The sequence below is a fragment of the Callionymus lyra genome, chromosome 7 (assembly GCF_982586985.1).
Source record: "Callionymus lyra chromosome 7, fCalLyr1.hap1.1, whole genome shotgun sequence".
NCBI classification, from domain to species: Eukaryota; Metazoa; Chordata; class Actinopteri; order Syngnathiformes; family Callionymidae; genus Callionymus; species Callionymus lyra.
Window position 1 is genome coordinate 28,561,956 of NC_141824.1, and position 22,968 is coordinate 28,584,923.

General features: G+C 38.5%; 1 pseudogene; it reads left to right on the forward strand.

Annotated features, from left to right (window-relative positions):
• The window catches only part of LOC148076032 (membrane-associated phosphatidylinositol transfer protein 3-like), a 33,475-nt pseudogene extending 16,575 nt beyond the window's left edge, over positions 1-16,900 (forward strand).
• The last annotated feature ends 6,068 nt before the right edge of the window (positions 16,901-22,968 follow it).

Here is a 22,968-nt window from a genome sequence, read left to right on the forward strand (position 1 = left end):
TAAATAATACATTCAAATTGCTCAGAAAAATCAACTCAGGAGCACAATATATACAACTATTTGAACCAGCAATATATAAAACACTATGATACTGAATACTTATACATTGTAATTGATCAGCAACATCAACTCAGGAGCATAAAATATTAAACTCTTAAAAACCGAAAATGAATAAGACAATGTGTGCTGATTTGTTTCTTTTATCAAAATGAGGAAGTGAGGAAGCTTAATGGCTACAATTAGCACGTTTTGCAGAGCACAGCTTCTTTAGCACTCAAAAAACGGGACGACTGTTGATGATACTCAGCACGTTTTCGCTGGAAAAACTCAAGCGGCTTATCAGCGTGATTGGGGTGTGTAGTATGAAATGCCAATGTTTTCAGACACAGCAAACAGACCGGTCTTTCCTCTTCTCCCACCGTATTAACGGTGAAGCCAAGCGCTACATACGCCTCGTCATACTTCCTCGTCTTGGCTTTCGGGACACTTGCCTCGGTATCTCCGTCTTTGTCCGCTACTCTTTTCCTCCCCGTTAGATACTTATCCATGCTATTCACTGCACTTCCACGGTTCGTTTACTCCACACACTCCTGCTCTGCTCTGTGCTACGGGCTCTTCTTCGGTGCAAAAAGACCCACTCCCTGCGTACACTGACAACGAGAGCACCACTGCCACCTACCTTAGTGGATGCGCAATTACACTTTATTCTTATACGACACGTAAAAAAAAAAGCATGTTCCCCAGGGTCACTCGCGCCCCCCCTGGCATCGCTCCGCGCCCCCCTATTTGAGAAACACTGGCTTAGTTGAACATTTGTGATGCAAGGCCCTAATGAAAGTATCCCCCAGTTGGAACATTATTCTATGGGTTGATGGCGCTGATTCAATTTGAGGTCAGGCAGCCAATCAGCTGCTCCTACTTCTGGTCTTTTCTGCCTGGTAAGAGGTTTTTGTCATCTGAAGGGTGAGACAGTATATATGACGGTTACGGTTCTCCCCCTGGATCTTATCAGCTCACCCCGAAGGCCTTGTTTCACAGTTATTAATGCAAAATGGAACCTAATATGTTCATTTGTGGTCTTTGTCTTGGTTTTAGTTTTTATGATCGTCGGTGTCCGGGTGGTTTTTTCGAATAATCTTTCTAAAACATTAATAATTGTTTAAGAAACAGATGTTTATTTTTCATTTTCCATTTTCCATTTGTATCCAGAATTTTTTTCTATGGAAATAAATGTAGTTTTGAGTGATTTGTTTCTGAATTGTTTGGCTTCTACAGCTTCAACTCATGCAGTACAAACAACTATCAACATTTTACTTTTTTGTGTTCAACGAAAACTCTCTTCTGTAGAGACAGTATAATTCTTCTGACATCCTACTCATGACGCAGCCTTACTTTGGCACATTTTAATTTGATATGGAGGCCACAGACAGTATAAATCTTGAATCATAGAACTGATTTATGAAGTGACATCAGCGCCTTGGTTTAAGTATTGACTTCTCCAGTTTTATACAGTATGCCTGATCAAGAACAATCTTTGGTACCTTGAAGAACAAACATGCAAAAACGTCCAACCACAGGGTGAATGACGTTATTGCCACAGAGGATGGCCCGCAGACCCTAGTGGGTCGATTCATGTATGGATCGCTGGACATGGTCACTTTGACTGGAGAGAAGGTAATTCTCACCGGTCCTCATCCGAAGGTTTAAACTAATTACCCAAACTGATCTTTTCTTCTGTAGGTCGACATCCTACTCATGACGCAGCCTCAGTCCGGCCGATGGGTTCATTTTGACAGAGAGGTCACCAACAGCAGAGTCACTTACATCATCTCTAAGAGCAAGAAGCTCAGCCTTGGAGTGTATCCCATTAAAATCTCACCTCTTGATCCAGAGGTTCTCACTAACTATAGGCCTATCTCTAATCTTGTCTTCATTTCAAAACTTCTGGAGAAAGTGGTAACAAGTCAGCTCTGTGATTATCTCCAGGACAATGATCAATTTGAGGTGTTTCAGTCTGGTTCTAGGGAACACCACAGCACAGAGACCGCCCTGGTAAAAGTTAGTAACGACCTACTGATGGCCTCTGATCAGGGCCATGTTTCAGTTCTTGTTCTTCTAGATCTTAAAACGGATAAAACCGGAGTCCGTTTCCGTCGCTCCAACACGACGTCACCTCCGGGTCTTAATACTTTGCTTTATGGAGAAAAAAGGATCAATTCAGAGTGTACGGTCGTTTATTCACCGCTTAAAAACAAACAAACATAGACACTTTTACAATCTATCGGACTCGCTCTTTGCCGGCAGCTGTACAGGTCAATAGCTCCGGGAAAGATGGTCTTGGGTTATGGGTCGTCTCTACATTTAAGGGAAAGTTTCCTGTCCAGGGGGTCGCCTATTCCGGGGCAGTGGTTCTTTTATGTTAACTCCTGTTTCGAGTCACCTGGAGAGTAACTTCCTTCCTTGCCTGTTGTGTGGGCAAGTTCCTTTGTCTTCCAGCCCCCCTTTTTTGGGTGTGTTCCGTGTTGCCCTTTTGTTTCGCGTCCACAGGTGTGAACAGAGCAGACAGACAGTCCTTCATTAAATCGCTGAATAATCTCTAGTCTGTTTCAAGCTACCCTTGACACAGTGTATATCAGTATGAAAGTGAAATGTTGGTTGTGAATGTGTATTTAAACGTTTAAGCTCTTAGATGAGGCTAGTATTTTATACTCTATATTTTGATCATCTTTTTAGCATTAATTTAACTTATGGCGTATACGTATAGTGTAGAATTTCCAATCTAACAACTCCCCCTGTTGACGTGGCCTTTACAGGTCACGTCATAAACAAAAAGGTCCAATTTTCTAAGTAAATGTTTGTTCCGCAGCAATATTTTATCATTACTTTATTATTATATTATCTAATATTATCATTTTCCCAATAACATATTATTATCATGTACCTGCACACGCTATATGTATAACCGAAAATATAATCATCTGTCTGTTATGTTAAAACATTTTAAAACGGTGACACAAGGTTTGGCCTTATTTAGAAGTGGTCTTTCATCATTCTTTCATGTTTCTCAGTAGTCCAGTCCATCAGCATTATCGTTGTCATCATCATAATTTGCTGTTGGTCCGATTGTTCCTCTTTGGTTGTTGGTATGATTGTTCTTCACCAGTCGGTCCGACTGTTCTTCCTCGTAGTCTAGCTGGTCTTCTTCGTCCATGATCCGATTCCAGGCGTGTAGAGGAAAAAACGATCCCAGAAATCAGTCTTCTTCAATCTTCTCCGAGTCCATCTTCTTGAACCTATACACAAACAACCTTCATTCAGGAGTAGCTCTGACCAAAAAAGGTTTTTTTATTAATGTAATAGAATTGGGTAATTTCCCCATGTACTTATCCGCTTGTTTCTTCTGATGGGGAATGTGGTTGATGCTTCTGAGTGCGTTTACTCATCCAGGTCAGAAAATCCTGCGTCCACTGATTTTGACCCTGGTTGGAGAGAGTAATATACACGTCCGCTGCCCTCTGCCTGTTATCTGGCAGTATGAGTCGACCACAATACATATTCTTTTACCCCATTTGTTTTGTTGTTCGTGTTTATTTTGTATTTTTATTATTTCCATATTGGTTCTTTACATTTTTTATATATTTTTTTATTTCTACTTTTAATATATATTTTATTTCTACTTTAGTTTATTTTAAATCTAGATCAGTTTTAGTTTTAATCTAAATGAGCTAATTTTTATTGTTAGTGTAGTTTAAGTTTTTAGGTTCATTCTTAGTTTTTATTTGCTTATTTTTTCATTTTTCTTTTCTTTTTCACTTTGATTTACCCGGGGCGTCCCCTAATTAGGACATAAAACCAGTAATCCCCAAATTAGGAACATCACTGTCACCAATACTGTTCACTGTTCATTCATTGCTCATTCCATTCATTCCATTCATACATCAATTTCTCCTCGAGGACACATAACATCTTTTTATGTTACCTGTCCTTTGGGCTACTGATGTCTGATCATCTCAAAGATCACCTTGATCCAACTCCCCCTGTTAAATTACGCCGTCTCTGCTGTAGTCCTTCTTGTGGAACCTGTGAGAGTCTTAAGATGTTATTTTACAAGGTTTTCTTCAAATGGTGGTGTGATTGTTCTGCACTGGTGTTGGTGCCACCCCCTGCTGTGTCACATTCCAGGTATCTCCACCTGAATGCTAATTTAAACCTGGATCCTTCATGACCTTTGTTAGATCATTTTTGAGGCTTCCTTTGTCTCCTTCAACTGTAAAAGGAGAACTAGACATATCCGTTAAATACAAGAAAAACATACAACTTTTCTTTCTGCAAGATTGAAACTGGGGTGTTATGTTGTCTGACCTCACCTGTGCTGAACTTGGAAATCATTCCTTTACCATTCAATTAAAACCTACATCTATTTTATATGAAACCTTTTAAGTCAATATTCAAATGAATGTCACCACTATTTATTTATGTTGCTAAGACTTCCCTGTCAGAACCATCTCTTCTAAATGAGATTGAAAAGCATTGTACAGTAAGGATGCAAGAGTAACCATTTTCACTTTCATTGATAAATTCAACTTCAGTAATTAACAAATTCCTGATAAAAACATATCTCATGAGCTTTGTAATGCAATGTTTTTTCAAAGCCAACTAGAGTCCTTTGTGCATCATCGTCTTGCCCCAAAAAACATCTTTCCTTTTGACCAATTGTTTTTATCATTAATTACCCAGAGACTTTCTTAAATGACCATTTCAGCAACTGATTCACACCTCCACTTCTACAACCTGATTCACACCTTCATTACTACTCAAAATTCTTCTCCTTACCTACATCTTACAACTGGACACAGGAGTCACTTTCTCCATGAGCCTGACATCATCTCCCCCACTGCAACACGGCTCATGTCGCATTGTTTACAACCTGTGGAATGTCAGCAGGGGTCTGTGTCCTTTGTTTTAACTGTCCTCACAACACAACTCGCTCCAGCCTCTGTGTAGCTGATTTAAAACATCTCCTTTCCTGTAATTACACAACTTAACACATTCAGTTAGAAATAGCCTTAAAAAATGGAATTATTTTGTCTTGTTGCTACTGTATCATTTTTAGCTATTCTTTTATGCTACCATTAGTTTGATGAGGGCTGAGGATTCATATCAGGTAGGGGGGTGAAAGCAGATTTATGCATTATTGTATTTTAGGCTGTTAAATAATGCTGAAGATAGAAAGGACATTCATTACTCCAGTGATCTGGTTGCCCACATGAATAACAACAGTCGTCGTGTGGTGTGAAATACTGTGGGGCTGCAGTAATTGGTGGCCGTTGTGCCATTTGTTTTTCTTTCTGTCTTTCCTTGACCTGTTGACGAAGCTCAGAGAGTTTTGTTTTATTCAATTGTCTCATGTCATTTTTGTCACATTCTTCTTGTTCTTTCAATTCTTCATTAAACATCTTAACATAATGGCTTAAATATTCTTCCAATCTATTATAGATTTTTTATCCAATCCTACTACAGCCTCTAAACGGTTTCTTACAGAAGTTGGGCATCCCTTTACAATTGCCCCCCTGAAGAGTGCAAGGTGACTGTCAGTTAGTGGACCACCCAGTTGTTCCTCCCACTTAGTCCTATAACGTGTTACATATTCACTACCACTTTCTTCATTTTTGTACATGCATGACGTTAGTTCATTCACATCCACCTTTGTAGGGAACGCCTCCCTCATGGCCAGCCATATATGTCTTGAATGATGAGAGAATGGTGTTTGATGAGGCTCGCATTCTGTTCCTGCTTCTTCTTCTATTTTTGACACTTTATCAGCACCCACACATGCTGTAACAATTTGTCTCCAATCTCCAATAGCCAATACAATTCCTGTCATATTGTTGCAAAAAACATTAATCCACGGACCTGCTCCTCTTTCCAACGGAGGAAGTTTTTCTTTCAGACATTGTACATCCATCATACTTGCTGAGACATAATCAGTATAATCCCTCCTTCTTCCACTTTTCACCACTAAAGGAAATTGTCCAGAAAGGCTTGTTCCCAATCCATCTGATCTTTCTTTTAGTGTCCCTTTCTCACCTTTTCTAGTTTTTACTGTATGTTTAGAAGGTTTCAATGGCGTGCCTGGCTCAAGTTTATACTTACAATATTTGTCTAGTTCTTCATCCTCACTGCTGCTTTCTTCCTCGCTGTACTTTTTCTTTTTCAATTTATCTGCTTTGTCCTTTGCTTTTTTACGCAACTTTTCTATGGTTTCTAGTGCACTTGTCAGGGCTGCACTCACATCTTCATCTTCTTTATTTTGTCCTTGTCTAATTGCCATTTCAACTGATCTGCTAAGTGTTTTTTCTGCTGTGTCTAACAGATCTCTTGTGAGATTTTCTTGCCTGTGTGTTATTATTGCTACATTATCAATAATCTCTTTTACATTTATCATTTTTGTTTTATCTATTTCATTACCATCTTGATCCATCATCAGCTGCCCTCCAGTAACATTGAACACTGGTGCCTGGGTGTTCACTTTCTCTTTCATTACCATTTTTTGCAATTCATCAGACAACATTTGTGAGTTTACATTTTGGTTTCCACCTTCTAGGTAAGGTGGTGGTGAATCAGTTTTTTCAGTTACATTATTTTCATCAACAACTTCCTTTTTAACAGCTTTCACTGGTGCCATCACTTCAGTATTTAACTTTATCATTTTTACCATTTCCATAATCACAAAAAATCTGTCTCTATCGGTTTTAGTTTTTTCTAACAAAGCCAGTCTGTATTTTTCACTAAACAACATGCTTGTTTTTCTCCTCCTAATGACTTCAAGTTCAAGATTAATACTTTTCACATTTTCACCAAGAATATCTTCTTCAGGCATAGGCATGCCCCAATCAGGCAGATTTCCAACCTTCCTTTGCTCTTTAGCCCATTTATACCAGTTTTTCACAACATTTTTCCGATCCAACGGAGAAATTTTTTCCACATAAGAACTTACAGAGCGAAACAATACAGCACCACATGATCCTATTCCACGAGACTGCCATTTTAACCGCAGTTCAGATAACTCCATTTCTTCTTTTTATTTATTTTGTTTTTCCTTATTTTTAATTAATTTTTATTTTATTTATTTTTACACCAATTGTTCGTCTCCCTCTCTATATGAGAACTGTCACGCTTGAATACCTATATTATAATCCCAAACTTTATTATGACATGACAATCAAACAAAGTTATTTTTACCCTTTTTTTTTTTTTTAAAAACTCATAGAACTTACAAGAAAAAACTCTTTTTTAAACCAATGGAAACTGAAGAATTTCTTTCCACAAAACTTGAAAAAACACGTATTAGCATTAACGTCGCATTTAGTCAAGAAAGTCGTTATTTTTTTTATCACAATATAGGTACTCACTATGCAACCAACGTAACATAAGAAACAACAAAAGTATTTCAACCCTTGTCAAAAAACTTGCGGCATCAATCCTCGCAAGAAAATGCTTTTTAAACCAAAAAACACGCTTGAATACTTATATTATAATGACCAAAAATCTATTAAAAAACTTGTAATATAAAATTCACAAGCAAAAAACGCTTTTTCAACCAATAGAAGTCCACGGCAGTTGACCGTAAAACTACTTTTATAAATAACTCCAAGTAAGCCGTTTTTTCCCCTCTTTTAAAAATAAACTCGCAGCATAAAACTTACAAGAAAAAAACCTCTTTTTTAACCAATAGAAATTCAAGAAAGCTTATCTATAAATTTCTTCCCACAAAACTTAAAAAACACACATTAGCGTTAACGTTGTATTTAATCAAGAAAGTGTTTTTATTTTTTATCATAATATAAGTACTCACTAGTCAGCGTAACCATACCCAGAAACTCGATTATTTAACCAAGAAAAGCCTTTTTTTTTTAAAACATTCCGTTCGTACTCTCGGGCGTTAAGCATCTCTAAAAGGGTGAATTAAATGCCTTTAAAATGTGCTAATAGAGATATATTTGTCACTCGACAGAATCCCCGGCCAATTTTGTTCTGTCTGTGATTACTTTATGTGCCGAGAATCGTAACGGAAAATCCAAACCAAAACAACAAGTTATATGTTCGTTTTCTTTTACAAGCGGAATCAACGCACAACCCATCCACTCACACAGCTTCGGACATCGGTCAACTCAGCCAGACGAAACTAAATGCAGAAATCAAATAAAAGGCTTTCTGCTTACCTTATCTTTGTCCCGTTCGTCCGGCTGAGAAAAAACTTCAGTCAGTCGCCATTCCTCTTTCCAAGAATCTCCAAAACAAATCCTGGTCACGGCACCATTTAAAACGGATAAAACCGGAGTCCGTTTCCGTCGCTCCAACACGACGTCACCTCCGGGTCTTAATACTTTGCTTTATGGAGAAAAAAGGATCAATTCAGAGTGTACGGTCGTTTATTCACCGCTTCAAAACAAACAAACATAGACACTTTTACGATCGATCGGACTCGCTCTTTGCCGGCAGCTGTACAGGTCAATAGCTCCGGGAAAGACGGTCTTGGGTTATGGGTCGTCTCTACATCTCTAGAAAACGATATAGGCATTCGTGGAACTGCTCTTAACTGGTTTAAATCTTACCTGTCAGATAAAACGCACCATGTACATGTCAACCACCTCTCATCGACACACACTAAGGTCAGCTATGGTGTCCCACAAGGTTCTGTTCTTGGTCCAATACTATTCACAATCTATATGATCCCACTAGGGGACTTGATCAGAAGACACTCTATACACTTTCACTGTTATGCTGATGACACCCAACTCTACTTGTCCATGAAGCCAGATGATAGAAATCAGCTAACACAACTACAGTCCTCTATTACAGATATCAAGTCCTGGATGACCAAAAACTTCCTCCTACTGAACTCAGAAAAGACTGAGGTTTTACTAGTCCGCAACATCTCAGACAATCATTAACTAATGATCTAACTTTACATAATGGACTTGCTCCTGCTACTAGCACCACTGCAAAGAATCTGGTTGTATGCTTTGACGAGGACTTATCATTTAAGTCACACATAAAACAAATCTCACAGACTGCTTACTTCCACCTTCGTAACATTTAAAAAAATAGACACTTCCTTCCTTTAGATGCCGCTGAGAAGCTCATCCATGCTTTTATAACCTCCAGGCTGGACTATTGTAACTCTCTTCTGTCAGGGTGTTCTAAAAAGTCTCTCAGAACTCTTCAGCTCATTCAGAACTCTGCAGCTCGTGTCCTGACTAAGACTAAGAGGCGCGAACACATTTCCCCTGTGCTGTCTTCCCTACATTGGCTTCCTGTAGAATTTAGAATACAATTTAAAATCCTTCTCCTAACCTATAAAGCCTTACATGGTCTAGCACCAACATACATTAAAGATTTAATCCAAACTTACCAACCCTCTAGGACCTTACGATCCTTAAACTCTGATCTATTAGTTATACCACAAATCTCTAAATGTAGATTTGGAGCCAGGGCCTTCAGTTTTCAAGCCCCTCTGCTATGGAACCAACTACCGGCTTCAGGAGGGCAGACACACTCTCTATGTTTAAAAACAATCTTAAAACCTTAATTTTCGATAAAGCCTATAACTAACTTAACTGTTTATCTTTAGCTGCTATAACTAACTTTATCTTAGCTGCTATAGGCTGAGAATGCTGGAGGAGTTTTAGACACCTAGCTCTGTATATCCTTCTTTTCTGCATCACATTCATCACCAGTGCAGTTTAAACCCACACCTTTTTATTTCTCTCCCAGAAACCCCAGGGCTCCACCTCCAGAGCTGCTGCTGATCCAGGATCTTCACCACGTCATCAGATCCGAGTTCTCTCCAGCACCTCCATGAACTCTCCTACACTCTCCTCTTTTTTCGCACTATATCCTCCCTCACTCCTCTCCTTATCCATCTGTCTACCCCCCCATCCTTTCTCCCAGCCGGTCAAAGCGGCAGGCCGTCAACAATGAGTCAGGTTCCGCTCGAGGTTTCTGCCTTCTAAAAGGAAGTTTTTCCTCGCCATAGCTCACTGTACAGCTCACTGAACTCACTGTACAGTGTTTCGCTTCTTGCTCTTTGTTGAATTGCTGGGATCTATTTTTCCTTAATCAACTATAGTCTTATTTCAACTGTATAGTGTCTTGAGATAACTTTGTTATGATAAGACACTTTAAATAAAATTGAATTGAATTGAATTGAATTGAAAATGGTGGTGAAGTAAGCATTTGACCCAGAGAGAAAATCACATGCTGCTCTCTGGAATTCTATATGAAGACTGTATAAAAACCGACCTTGAAAAGAACCGTGTGAGGCAACGTCTGGAGCTCATGCTGCTTTGTGTTTCTTTTTCCCCCCTTTTTACTCCTTTTATCCGCAGGGGGGATCAAACAAGTGCAGTGCATGGAGTGTGTGGTCTTCAGCATTGACGGCTCCTTTGCTGCCAGTGTGTCAATCATGGGTAGTGATCCGAAAGTTCCCTGGAGCTGTGCACGTGGTCAGGTCAGACTCACTCTCCAGCTGGTCAAACTTAAGTCTGAATTTAAAATGCCGAGCACCTCTCTGGTTTCCTTCAGACACTGGCAAGACCTTGGCTACCTGATTATCTACATCACAGGACGTCCTGATATGCAGAAGCAGCATGTGGTGTCCTGGCTGTCGCAGCATAATTTCCCTCACGGGATGATCTTCTTCTCTGAAGGATCAGTTCATGATCCACTGCGACAGAAGACCATTTTTCTGAGGAACCTCATACAAGAGGCAAGTCTTCATCATACGCCTGCTAGCATGCTTAATGCTGCAGTACAGAGAGCATCTTGTATACATATTGTTAGATTGGAAATGATTATACACTATACGTATACGCCATAGTTAAATTAATGCTAAAAAGATAATCAAAATATGAAGTATAAATTACTAGCTTCATCTAAGAGCTTAAACGTTTGAATACACATTCACAACCAACATTTCCCTCAGACTGATTTACACTGTTTCAAGAAAAGCTTGGAACAGACTTAGAGATAATCAGCGACATCTGTCTGTCTGCCCGGCTCACACCTGTGGGCGTGAAACAAAAGAGCAAAACGGAACACACCCAAAAAGGGGAGGCCAGTCAGACGAACGGGCCCAAAATATGGTAAGCAGAAAACCTTTTATTTAATTTCTGCATTTAGTTTCGTCTGGCTGAGTTAATCGATTTAGAAGCCGTATGAGTGGATGGGTTGTGCGTTGGTTCCGCTTGTAAGGCAAACAAACATATAACTTGTTGTTTTGTTTTCCGTTACGACTCTTGGCACCTAAAGTAATCACAAATAGAACATAATTGGCCGGGGGTTCTGTCGAGTGACAAACATATCTATATCTCTATTAGCACGTTTTAAAGGCATTTAATTCACCCTTTTCAGAGATGCTTAACCCCCTTGAGTACGGATGGTGTGTGTATGAAAAAATAGAGCTTTTTATAGGTTACGCTGCCTTATGAATACTTATATTATGATAAAAAACAAAAGCCAACTTTCTTGATTAATGCAACGTTAACGCTAATGTGTGTTTTTCAAGTTTTAAATAAAGAAATGTATAGCTTTCTTAAATTTCTATTGGCTAAAAAATATAGTTTTTTTCTTGTAAGTTTTATGCTGCGAGTTTATTTTTAAAAGAGGGAAAAAAAACGGCTTACTATATTTATAAAAGCAGTTTCACGGTCAACTGCCGTGGACTTCTATTGGTTGAAAAAAGCGTTTTTTGCTTGTGAATTTCATGTTGCAAGTTTTTTATACTAATTTTTGGTCATTATAAAATAAGTATTCAAGCGTGTTATAATATTTTTGGGGAAAAAAGCATTTCTTGCACCGCAAGTTTTATGAATTGAAATACTCTTGTTGTTTCTTATGTTACGTTGGTTGCATAGTGAGTACCTATATTGTGATAAAAAAAATAACGACTTTCTTGACTAAATGCCAATATAATGCTAATACGTGTTTTTCAAGTTTTGTGGAAAGAAATTCTTCAGTTTCTATTGGTTTAAAAAATAGTTTTTTCTTGTAAGTTCTATGAGTTTTTTTTAAAAGGGTAAAAATAACTTTATTTGATTGTCATGTCATAATAAAGTTTGGGATTATAATATAGGTATTCAAGCGTGACTGTTCTCTTATAGAGAGGGAGACGAACAATTGGTGTAAAAATAAATAAAATAAAAATAAAAAAATAAGGAAAAAATAAAATAAATAAAAATAAGAAATGGATTTATCTGAACTGCGGGTAAAATGGCAGTCTCGTGGAATAGGATCATGTGGTGCTGTATTGTTTCGCTCTGTAAGTTCGTATGTGGAAAAAATTGCTCCGTTGGATCGGAAAAATGTTGTAAAAAACTGGTATGTGAAAAATACAGACTGGCTTTGTTAGAAAACTAAAACTGATAGAGACTGATTTTTTGTGATTATGGAAATGGTAAAAATGATAAAGTTAAATATTGAAGTGACGGCACCAGTGAAAGCTGTTAAAAAGGAAGTTGTTGATGAAAATAATGTAACTGAAAAAACTGATTCACCACCACCTTACCTAGAAGGTGGAAACCAAAATGTAAACTCACAAATGTTGTCTGATAGATTGCAAAAAATGGTAATGAAAGAGAAAGTGAACACCCAGACACCAGTGTTCAATGTTACAGGAGGGCAGCTGATGATGGATCAAGATGGTAATGAAATAGATAAAACAAAAATGATACATTTAAAAGAGATAATCGATAATGTAGCAATAATAACACATAGGCAAGACATTCTCACAAGATATCTGTTAGACACAGCAGAAAAAACACTTAACATATTTGAAATAGCAATAAGAAAAGAAAAAGTAGATAAAGATGTGAGTGCAGCCATGACAAGTACACTTGGAACTATAGAGAAGCTGTGTGAGGAGATAGATGACAAATCAGAAAAATTGAAAAAGAAAAATGACAGTGAGGAAAGAATCAGCAGTAAGAATGAGGAACAAGACAATCATTGTAATTATAGACTTGACCCAGGCACGCCACTGACACCCTCTAAACATAAAGTTAAAACTAGAAAAGGTGAGAAAGGGAGACTAGATGGATTGGGAACAGGACCTCATGAACAGTTTCCTCTAGTGATGAAGAGTAGAAGAAAGAGGGATTATACTGATTACGTCTCAGCAACTATGATGGATGTACAATGTCTGAAAGAAAAACTTTCTCCTTTGGAAAGAGGAGCAGGTCCGTGGATTAGAATAGAATAGAATAGAAAAGCTTTATTCATCCCCAGAGGGGAAACACACTTTCACAACAGCGCAGTTTAAAAAAATAAAGTGCAAGGAAAAAGAAATAACAAAAGAGATAATACAAAATAAAATAAAAACGATCTTAAGAATATACAATTATTTACAAAAATTAGAAATTTAACACTATTAACAAAATAAAATAGAATAAAATAAAATAAATTGAAATAAAAACGGGAAAAAAAATAAATAAATAAAAAAACACACGAGAAGAAAAACACACTACGGATTAGCATCAGGATATTTAAAGTAGAGAGTTAAATATCCTCACACCAGTTGGGATGAAGGACCTTCTATAACGCTCCGTCCTACACTGGGGGTGCCTGAGCCTGCCACTGAAGGAGCTGGCCAGCTCCTCCACGGTCAGGTGCAGTTAAAAATTAAATTTTTTTGCAACAATATGACAGGAATTGTATTGGCTATTGAAGATTGGAGACAAATTGTTATGGCATGTGTGGATTTTGAAGCAGGAACTTGTAGGGAGCCATATCAAGCACTTTCTTCTCCTCATGCAAAACGAATATTTAAGGCCATGAGAAAGGTGTTCCCTACAAAGGTGGATGTGAATGAACTGATGTCATGCATGCACAAAGATGGGGAAGCTGAACAGCGGCAGCAAATGGCTGCAGCCCAACAGTATTTCACACCAGGCGACCACCCAAAAAAGGGGGGCTGGAAGACAAAGGAACTTGCCCACACAACAGGGAAGCAAGGAAGTTACTCTCCAGGTGACCCGAGACAGGAACTAATGTGAAAGAACCACTGCCCCGGAAGAGACGACCCCATGGACAGGAAACTTTCCCTTAAATACAGTGAAGACCCATAACACGAGACCGTCTTTCCCGGAGCTATTGACCTGTAGAGCTGCCGGCAAAGAGCGAGTCCTTTCGATCGTAAAGTTTGTATCTTTGTTTGACTTGAAGCGGCGAATAAACGACCCGTACACTCTGCATTTTGACCTTTTCTCTCCATAAAGCAAAGTATTAAGACCCGGACGTGACGTCGTGTTGGAGCGACAGAAACGGACTAGTTTTAATCGTTTTAATATGTAACCGGCTGGTTGTTTTTAGTTGGTTATTGAGATGATTGTTTACATTCTCTTGGTTACAGCACACCCTCTCATTAGCTAATTGGCCTCACCTGCTTATGGAGTGGAGACTATAAAGGGATGCGTCACTCAGTCTTCCCCTCTCCTGTGTCCTTTGGTTTCCCTTTATTTCTGTTATAATTACTAACTGTGTTTTGTTGATTTCAATTATGATTATTTATGGACTACGTCAGTTGTAAGGCATTCGCTGCACTGTTTGGCTAATCAATAAACTATATTTTCTGGTACTTGTGTTTGTGCCTGTATTCATTTGCTGGAGGTTTCTACGCGCAGGGTCGTGGGTTTATATCTTTAGGTGCAAGGCCTAAAGTGGCGTTGTTGGGTACTGATTAACACCAGTCCACCGTTACTCCCCGGGCTAGTGTTTAGAATCGGTTACACATAGGATAAAGGAAGAGAAACCACCTTCAACCTGCTGTGTTTACATATGTTAAACACTAGAACCTCCGCCTAGGCGATAATGAGGATACCAGAGAGGAATATTCACACTAGTTTTTAATCGTAGAAACACAGGTTAAACAGTCCGGAACCAAACCAACTAACAGAATGTTATGATTCCAGTGTTTTTCTGTTGTTCAAACTGATTCTTGGGTAAAAGTGTAGTTTTATCTCACATCAAAAGTCACTAATTGCTAGATTCTACTAGCAATGTTTGATTTTGTCGTTCACCGTGCTGATCAACAGGCTCAAAGTGATAGTTCACCAAAAATTCAAACTTCACTCATTTTATACTCACCCTCATGTTAACTAGGGTTTTGATTATATTCAGGGTAATCTGTTCCTTATTAGAGTTATATGAAATGAATCAAATGATGCTCAGTAGGTCTTCATTTTAATTTTCCTCAAATTAGACACACTAAAAACATCCAAATACCTCAGTGGTGCTCGTCTGTTGCGTCCCTCTAGTAAGTAAGTAAGAAAACGTTATTTGTAAAGTGCCTTTCTAGACCAGGGTCACAAAGATTTAACAAACAAAAACAATATACAGCTAAGTGCAGTTTTAAATGACACATAAGACAAACACAGGTCCCATAAGGTTAGAAAAAAGCCTGGACAAATAAGAATGTCTTAAGATGTTTCTTGAAGGAGTCAGTAGACTCCATCAAACGCTGAGGGAGAGGAAACTTGTTCAAAAGCTTAGGAGCAACAGCCTGGAAGGATTTTTCTCTTCTGATCCGAAAGCGTGTGCACGGAATAATCAGCGGATTCTGATCCACAGACCTCAGAGCCCAAGCTGGGGTGTAAAGCTTGATCAGATCACTGATGTAAGGAGGAGCCTGACCATGAATAGCTCTGAAAGTAAGAACCAGAATTTAAAAATGGATCCTGTAAGAAATTAGCAGCCAGTGAAGAGTTTTAAGGGTCGAGTTTTGTCTTAACTGCAGGCGAGAAAGCTCCTTCTTGTTTAGACACGAAAATAAAATGTTACAATAGTCTAAACGAGAAGACACAGACGCGGTTCACAAGCTCGAGATTTTGAATTTTTTCTCAGTTGAAGGAAATAATTTCTGGTCAGATTTCTGCAGTGTTGCACTACTTCACTTGTAGTGAAGTCCCAATTGTTCTGGAAATACTAAAAAAGTTAAAAAAAAAAAAATGTTTAAGACAATTTCTAGCAGCTGTTTCAAGAATAAAAGGCGATACAGACAGGAAGTACTAGACTGTATGAGCTCTAAACAGCCACCAATTCCAGTAATAAACAGGCAAGGAAACACGTACAAGGAATATGAAAATAGGACAGAAAGTATGGAGTTCAGTCAAGGGGCAGAAAGGCTAAATTCCTGAATCAAAGAGAACACAAAATAAGAGACGAAGAAACAAAGCCAAATACCAACACCAGGAGACATTATGGGCTGATGGTAGAAATGGCACAGGTGAGATTGAAACAACTCCTTGGTGGAGTGCTCTTTCATCAATAAGCGTTTGTCTGGCAGGTATTCATACTTTGACCTCTCAGATGTCTCACTTGTGTCGCTGCAGTGTCACATCAAGATCAACTCTTCCTACGGCTCCATGAAAGACATCTCTGTTTACAACATGCTTGGCCTCAGTCCCAAACAGATCTACATCGTGGGGCGACCTTCCAAGAAGCACCAGAACCAGTGTCAGGTACTTAAAGAATCATTTTCGTTACACTTTGTTGAGCTCCTATTTTGTTGCTCTATCTTTTGAATGCTGCATGCAGTTCCTGAGTGAGGGCTACGCTGCACACCTATCTACCCTGCAGTTTGGCCACAGAGCCAGACCCAAGAAGTCCTCGTCTGTCCGTATGGTTCTCAGGAAAGGCTTGTTTGGTTTGTCGGCAAAGTCAGACTTCTTGTGTAAGCGGACCCACCTGCGCAGGACCATGTCTGTTCAGCAACCAGACCCACCCTGAACAACCAACCCCAAACCAGAGCCAGCAGGAGTCAGACAAGGACCATGGTGGAGGCAGTGGCGGGCAAGGTGTGTGGGGGAGGGCAGCAATGCACAGAGGAGACACCACCCCATGACGGCCAACAAGGTGCTTGGATTGTGATGGAACAGAGGAGCAGAACGATGAGGTCTTTGTCCTGGTGAGATTTAAATGTTTTCCCGCAAAACTTATTTTTGTAAGAATAAATATTGTAAATAGAAATATTTTAAGCGTATGCTTTTGGAGAGTTATGTTGTAGATTTATTTCAGCCTTAAAAATATATATGTTGTGTGTGGGATTAGAATTAATTATAATAATTTGACGAAAGAGAGTGTTTGTTTTTGTCCTTCCTGCCATGACACCAGAGTTCAGTTTTAAGTTATGACATTTTATTTCCTAAAAGCATACTGATAGACTTTCTGACATTGTCATTTATTTTACATTTCATTAAGTGATTGGTCTCATTTTAAACATTTGTGACTCAGAGGACAGGTGTAAAACTTAAGGCCCATGTGCCAAATCTGGCTCTCCAAGTCATTTTATTTCGCCTGCTGGATTGATTTAAAATGTAGTAAATAAAGTTAATGTTGATATTTTGATCTATAAAGATGCCAGTATTAAAGTTACGATTCGAGACTTCTATAAGAGAAAATCTTACGTTGATGGGAGAGAATTTTATAAAGTTGAACAAATGCAGAGTTTGACACCCCCGCTCTAGCGTCTATGAGTGTAATTTGACAACCAAACTACTTTACAGATTTTTTAACTTGAGCACTGAGAGACTGTTTGAAGTTACCAGGAAGATAAAACCAAAAACTGACAAAACACAAACACAAATCTTATTGTGTAAGTGTTGAGAGAGCACAACAAAGATTCCAGAGCATTGCAGTTACACTGTTCAGTCACTAAGGGGAGCCAGACATTATTATCAATCTTAAATGTTGCTGCTTATAGCTACAACAAGAATAGTTTTTGTTTATCTATTTTTGCTGAAAAAAATCAAAATTTTGCTACTTTGACATCAATTTTTTTTTAAATATTCATGTTACTTTTAGGCCACCTTGATGATCTTCGGCTAGTCACACCAGGAAATTATTTCATTACAGCTTCAGCAAGTTCATGTAAGTAAATAAAGTAAGTAATTTATATTTATAGAGCACTTTTCTAGACCAGGGTCACAAATCGCTTTAACAATCAAAACAATACTCAAAAAAATATATACTAAAAAGATCAAGATAACACTGACAACAACACAGGAGTCCCAGAGAATCAGAAAAGCCAGCACAAATAAAAATGTCTTAAGATGTTTCTTGAAAGAGTCAGTAGACTCCATCAAGCGCAAAGAGAGAGGAAGATTGTTCCAAAGTTTAGGAGCAACAGCCTGGAAGGATTTCTCTCCTCTGGTCCTGAACTGTGTACGAGGAACCATCAGTAGATTCTGATCCACAGACCTCAGAGCCCGAGCTGAGATGTAAGGCTGGATCAGATCAGTGATGTAAGGAGGAGCCACGAATAGCTCTGAAAGTAAGAACGAGAATTTTAAAGTTGATCCTGAAAGAAACTGGAAGCCACTAAAGAGATTTAGGGTTTGGAGAAATGCGAGTTCTTCTACTTGAGCGGGTCAGAAGTCTCACTGCAGAGTTTTATATTAACTGCAAGTGAGACAACTCCTTCTTGTTAAGACATGAAAACAGACTGTTGCAATAGTCCAAACGAGAAGACACAAACGCATGGATTACAAGCTCCAGATCATGTTGTGACAACATTTTCCTTAGTTAAGAGATTTTTCTCAGTTGAAGGAAACAGTTTCAGTTTTCTGCAGTGTTAAACTAGAGACATGTCTTTACAACACCCAGGTTTCTCAGGCTCAGTTTGTCAGACTGTCCACTAAGTACTGACTCAACACTGGAACCTTATCATCAGGAGCAATAACCAGATTTTCAGTTTTGTCCACATTAAGCTGCAAAGTGTTTTCACTTATCCATTGTTTGATTTCATCAAAACAGCAGTAGAGCTAGATGTCATCATCTAAAATATGGTAAGAAACATCAGAGAAATCTCTGAATGATTTTACCCAGGGGAAACCTCAGCAAAAACAATAACGGACCCAGAACAGAACCTTGAGGGACTCCACACAACAGATCCACCGATTCAGACCTCATTTGATTGGCCGATACACTGAAACTGCGCCCAGAAAGGTATAACGAGAACAACTGTAACATAGACCCAGACAATCCCACTTGATGCAGGATCACTCTGGTGATCTGGTGATCAACTGTGTCAAACGCAATGAGGATAGATCCAAGAGAACCAGAACAGTGTATTGACCTGAACTGGATGACATCATGATGTCACTGGAAACTTTCATTAAGGCTGTGTCCGTAGAGTGGTGTTTGCGGAAGCCAGACTGAAATTTCTCATGGATGTCGCTCTTAGCCAGGAACAAAGAACGCTGCTCAGACACCACCTTCTCCAAGATCTTGGACAAGAAAGGGAGCTTAGAAATAGGCCTAAAATTACTGAGGTCAGTGGGGTCTATTCCTGGCTTTTTGAGCAAAGGCTCCACAATCGCATATTTAAATGCATTGGGAAAAACCCCTGTGGAAAGGGAGAGGTTCACCATATTGGTAACCCAGGGGCCAATTACATCAAACACTTTGAGAGCCTACAAGGAAGGCCGTCGTCTAAGCAAGCGGAGGGTTTCATCTTGTTCACCATAGTCGAAAATTAGCAAAAACTTTGTATTCTTGCTTTTTTTTTTTATACGTGTTTATCTGTAAATGGTGCTGCTTAAATTGTGAATTTCTCTACAGAGATGAATAAAAGTATCTATCTAGTGTTGTTTTGTTTGAAAGCCTGAGTCCGCTCAGTCTGACGGAGGTTTGTTCGAGGCCGTTTGGTATGATACCTGACGATGTCCTAAAATGTACACCGTACCAGAGATACAGCACTGAAGGATGACCATGAGGTGGAGACAGGCTCAGTGACAGCAGGGGTTCCACACAAAGGGGGAGAGATTTTCTCTTTGATCAATTCAATTTTGAAATCTCAACAAAGCATTACTGTCAGCTTCACAGAAGACAGGCATGATTTGAGGAGCAGGAGACATTCATTTCCACCATCTCATTGTATGAAGACATCAGATCCCTGAGGTTAATTCTGTGCACCTCAAGTTTAGTGGACTTCCAGAGACGCTCAATCTTTCAACAAAGCCTCTTCAGACTCAGGAGATCTTCATTTGTTCAAGGGGCCCCTTTTTTTTTTCTAATTTTCAAGTTCAATTTAACAGGTGCCACTTGATCCAGTATTTCAACACAATAAGTAGTGAAATGTATGGAAACTTACAACTTCCTGAGCTGTTATTTAATGTTGAGAAAACACGGACAACCCCAATAAAAATAAAAATAAATAGGCAAATATTATCTTGTCACATTAAATGTAAAAGCTGTTAATGTTTGCTGTACTGTACTTTTCTGCACCAATATTATGTTGTATCGTAAAATTTTTTGACAATGTTCATGTCATTTGAATAAAAATAAAATTTGAATGATGTTAGTGAAAGCAATGTTGGAAACACGACGTAAGTTGTATGTGTGATTACTGAAAGTGGCCTCCACTATCATTAACATTAAGTCTGAAGAGACTTTGTCGAAAGATTGAGTGTCTCTGGAAGACACAGAAGTGGTTTCAAACTTATCTTGGAGTGTAGATCGCAAGGGAAATATCTTTAACCCTCTACTCTCTCTGATTGCCGCGTCTATACGACTCCCTGTTGTGACGTCCCTTAATTGCAGTTTGCTGAATGAAATTACTAGGTAATGGTATAATATTGTATCTACATTTTAAAAGAAATGAGCTAGAATCCCAATCTTTCTTTCCAGTTTATAAATGCTGTTTCATATTTTTGAGTGTAGAAGTCTCCAAAGCTCAGTAGGAGAGACCATATCAGAGAAAATAAACGAGTGCAGAAGTTTAAAAAGACTTTTTTCGGGAGCTAATTATTTCTGTGTGCAGTTTGTATGTCCTCCCTGAACTTGTGTGGGTTTACTCCGGGTACTTCCCAGGGGTTATAAAGTTATCATTTCTTTTTTTTCGATTTTAACAAGAAATATTTCCATAAAATGCTAAATAAAGTTAGCTGCTTTGTAAAAGTGTAAATAGATTTTCAGAGGTGAGGTGAAAAGTTTTTTGCCAACTTATGCTACATGAAGCTCTACCTCAAGTGAACTAGAAAATATTCTGAAGCATGATAAAAAAAATTGATTTTTATCAAATCTTCATTTTCTTTCTGCTGCCACATGAAACCAGTGAACAAGACATCACAATGCATTGAGTCCCTTCCTGGAACATGAAAAAAAGAATGGAGGAATTCATGTGAGAGAGCAATTAAATGAAATGTCTAGTGTGAGTAGAGTGGTTCAGATGACACAGCCACAAATCAGTGTCTTCAACTCATTAACAGTTGTTTGTTGACTCATCTTGGAAAGCATTGGTCCAGTGACTCAGTATACAAGCGCTTGCTTCTTCAAATGTAGCTGTAGCCTGAAAAAAAATCTTATTAAAGCCTGATATATTCTTCAAAAGATTTTGTTGTTACCTCTGTTCTTTTGTATTCTTAGCATTAGTTTTTACTCTTAACTACAATAAACCAAAACCTTTTTAAAGATTGATTATATCAAGAAGTTTGTTTTAATACCTATGTCTCAAGGATTTAATACTTTCACAAGCTTCACTCTGGGTTTAAATCATACATCTTAATCCTCAAACCTGCCAAGTGTCACAGTTTGAGTCAGTTGAGCCACTCTAACGCCACACTTGACATTTCTCTCACTTATTTATTCTCATTTAATACTTGCCAATATCTATTTGTTTCATGATAAGCGTCAGTCGTAATAAACAACAGTCAGAAGCAACATAAAACGGGTCTCTCTGACTACCTTGAATTACTGACTGCATACAACACAGAGACAACATTGCGTGGTCGAGTCACCGTAATCTATCTAATCTAATGTTCATTTGAACTTTTGAAAGAAAAAATTGTTTTTGGCTGATGCTTTATTTTCCTTTTGAATACCTACTTTGTGCTGCAGAAAAGAGCTTAATTTAAGGTTTCAATGGTTGTGCAGTAGCCGATCACAACTCTATCATCCATCATGATTGTAAAAATGGAAACGCTTGAGCCATAGAGCTCCTGCCTCTGGCATCATAAACACCTGAAAATCTGCCACAAACCCCAACAATGTAAGACTCTTAAACATCTTACTTCAATCTATTGTTAAACATCTGCATTACTTACAAGAAGTATTCACAGTTGGAGAATATATTAAGAACATTTATTTTACTTTTATTTCTCCTTTGGTACCACAACAAAAGATACAGGACTGTAGTGTCCAAAGTTTTGAGACTTTGTCAGTGACAACTCAAACCTTTATAAACGATTTTTAAAAGATACAAGAACAATTTTCTCATACAAGTTTATTGTCCTTATACAGAGTTTTATATTTTTGTACTACACACATATATACAGTATAGTGTTGTAGCTTGGTAGAGTGATATCACGGTGCAGCTTTTTTTGTCACATTTCTGAGCACATATTATCCATTAGCAGTCAGGGTTTATTGGACCCTGCACCATTTTAAGTGCAACTAAAGTTGTGTGTATTCATTACAACCCTCTACAACACAAAAATGGTTAATGTATGTGTGTATATACACTACTGTTTTGGGGTCACCCACACAATTTTGTGTTCTCTATTAAAAGTCACCCTTCTTTTGATCAAAAAAGTTGCAAAATGCAGAATCCAAAGAATACTTTAAATATCTGTGTAGCGACAGAACGATGTGGGAACCAACTTTATCGTGTGTCAAAAAGTGATCTTCTGGTGATGCATTCACGGACCCTCGGACCTTTCAGCATCGCTCCCTGATTGCCCAATCGTTTGCAGCTGGTGATTCCTCCTTTGAAACAAAAAGTAAAAGAAAGAACCATGGGAAAACTATGACAATTGCAAACCTTTGGCAGTTAATTTGTTGAGATAATCTGAAGAAATTTCAGCCAACGCTTCCTAAAGCACCTCCCACAAGTTGGATTTACTTGATGGGCACTTCTGGCGTGCCATACAGTCAAACCTCTCCCAAAACAGCTCAATGGGGTTGAGATCTGGT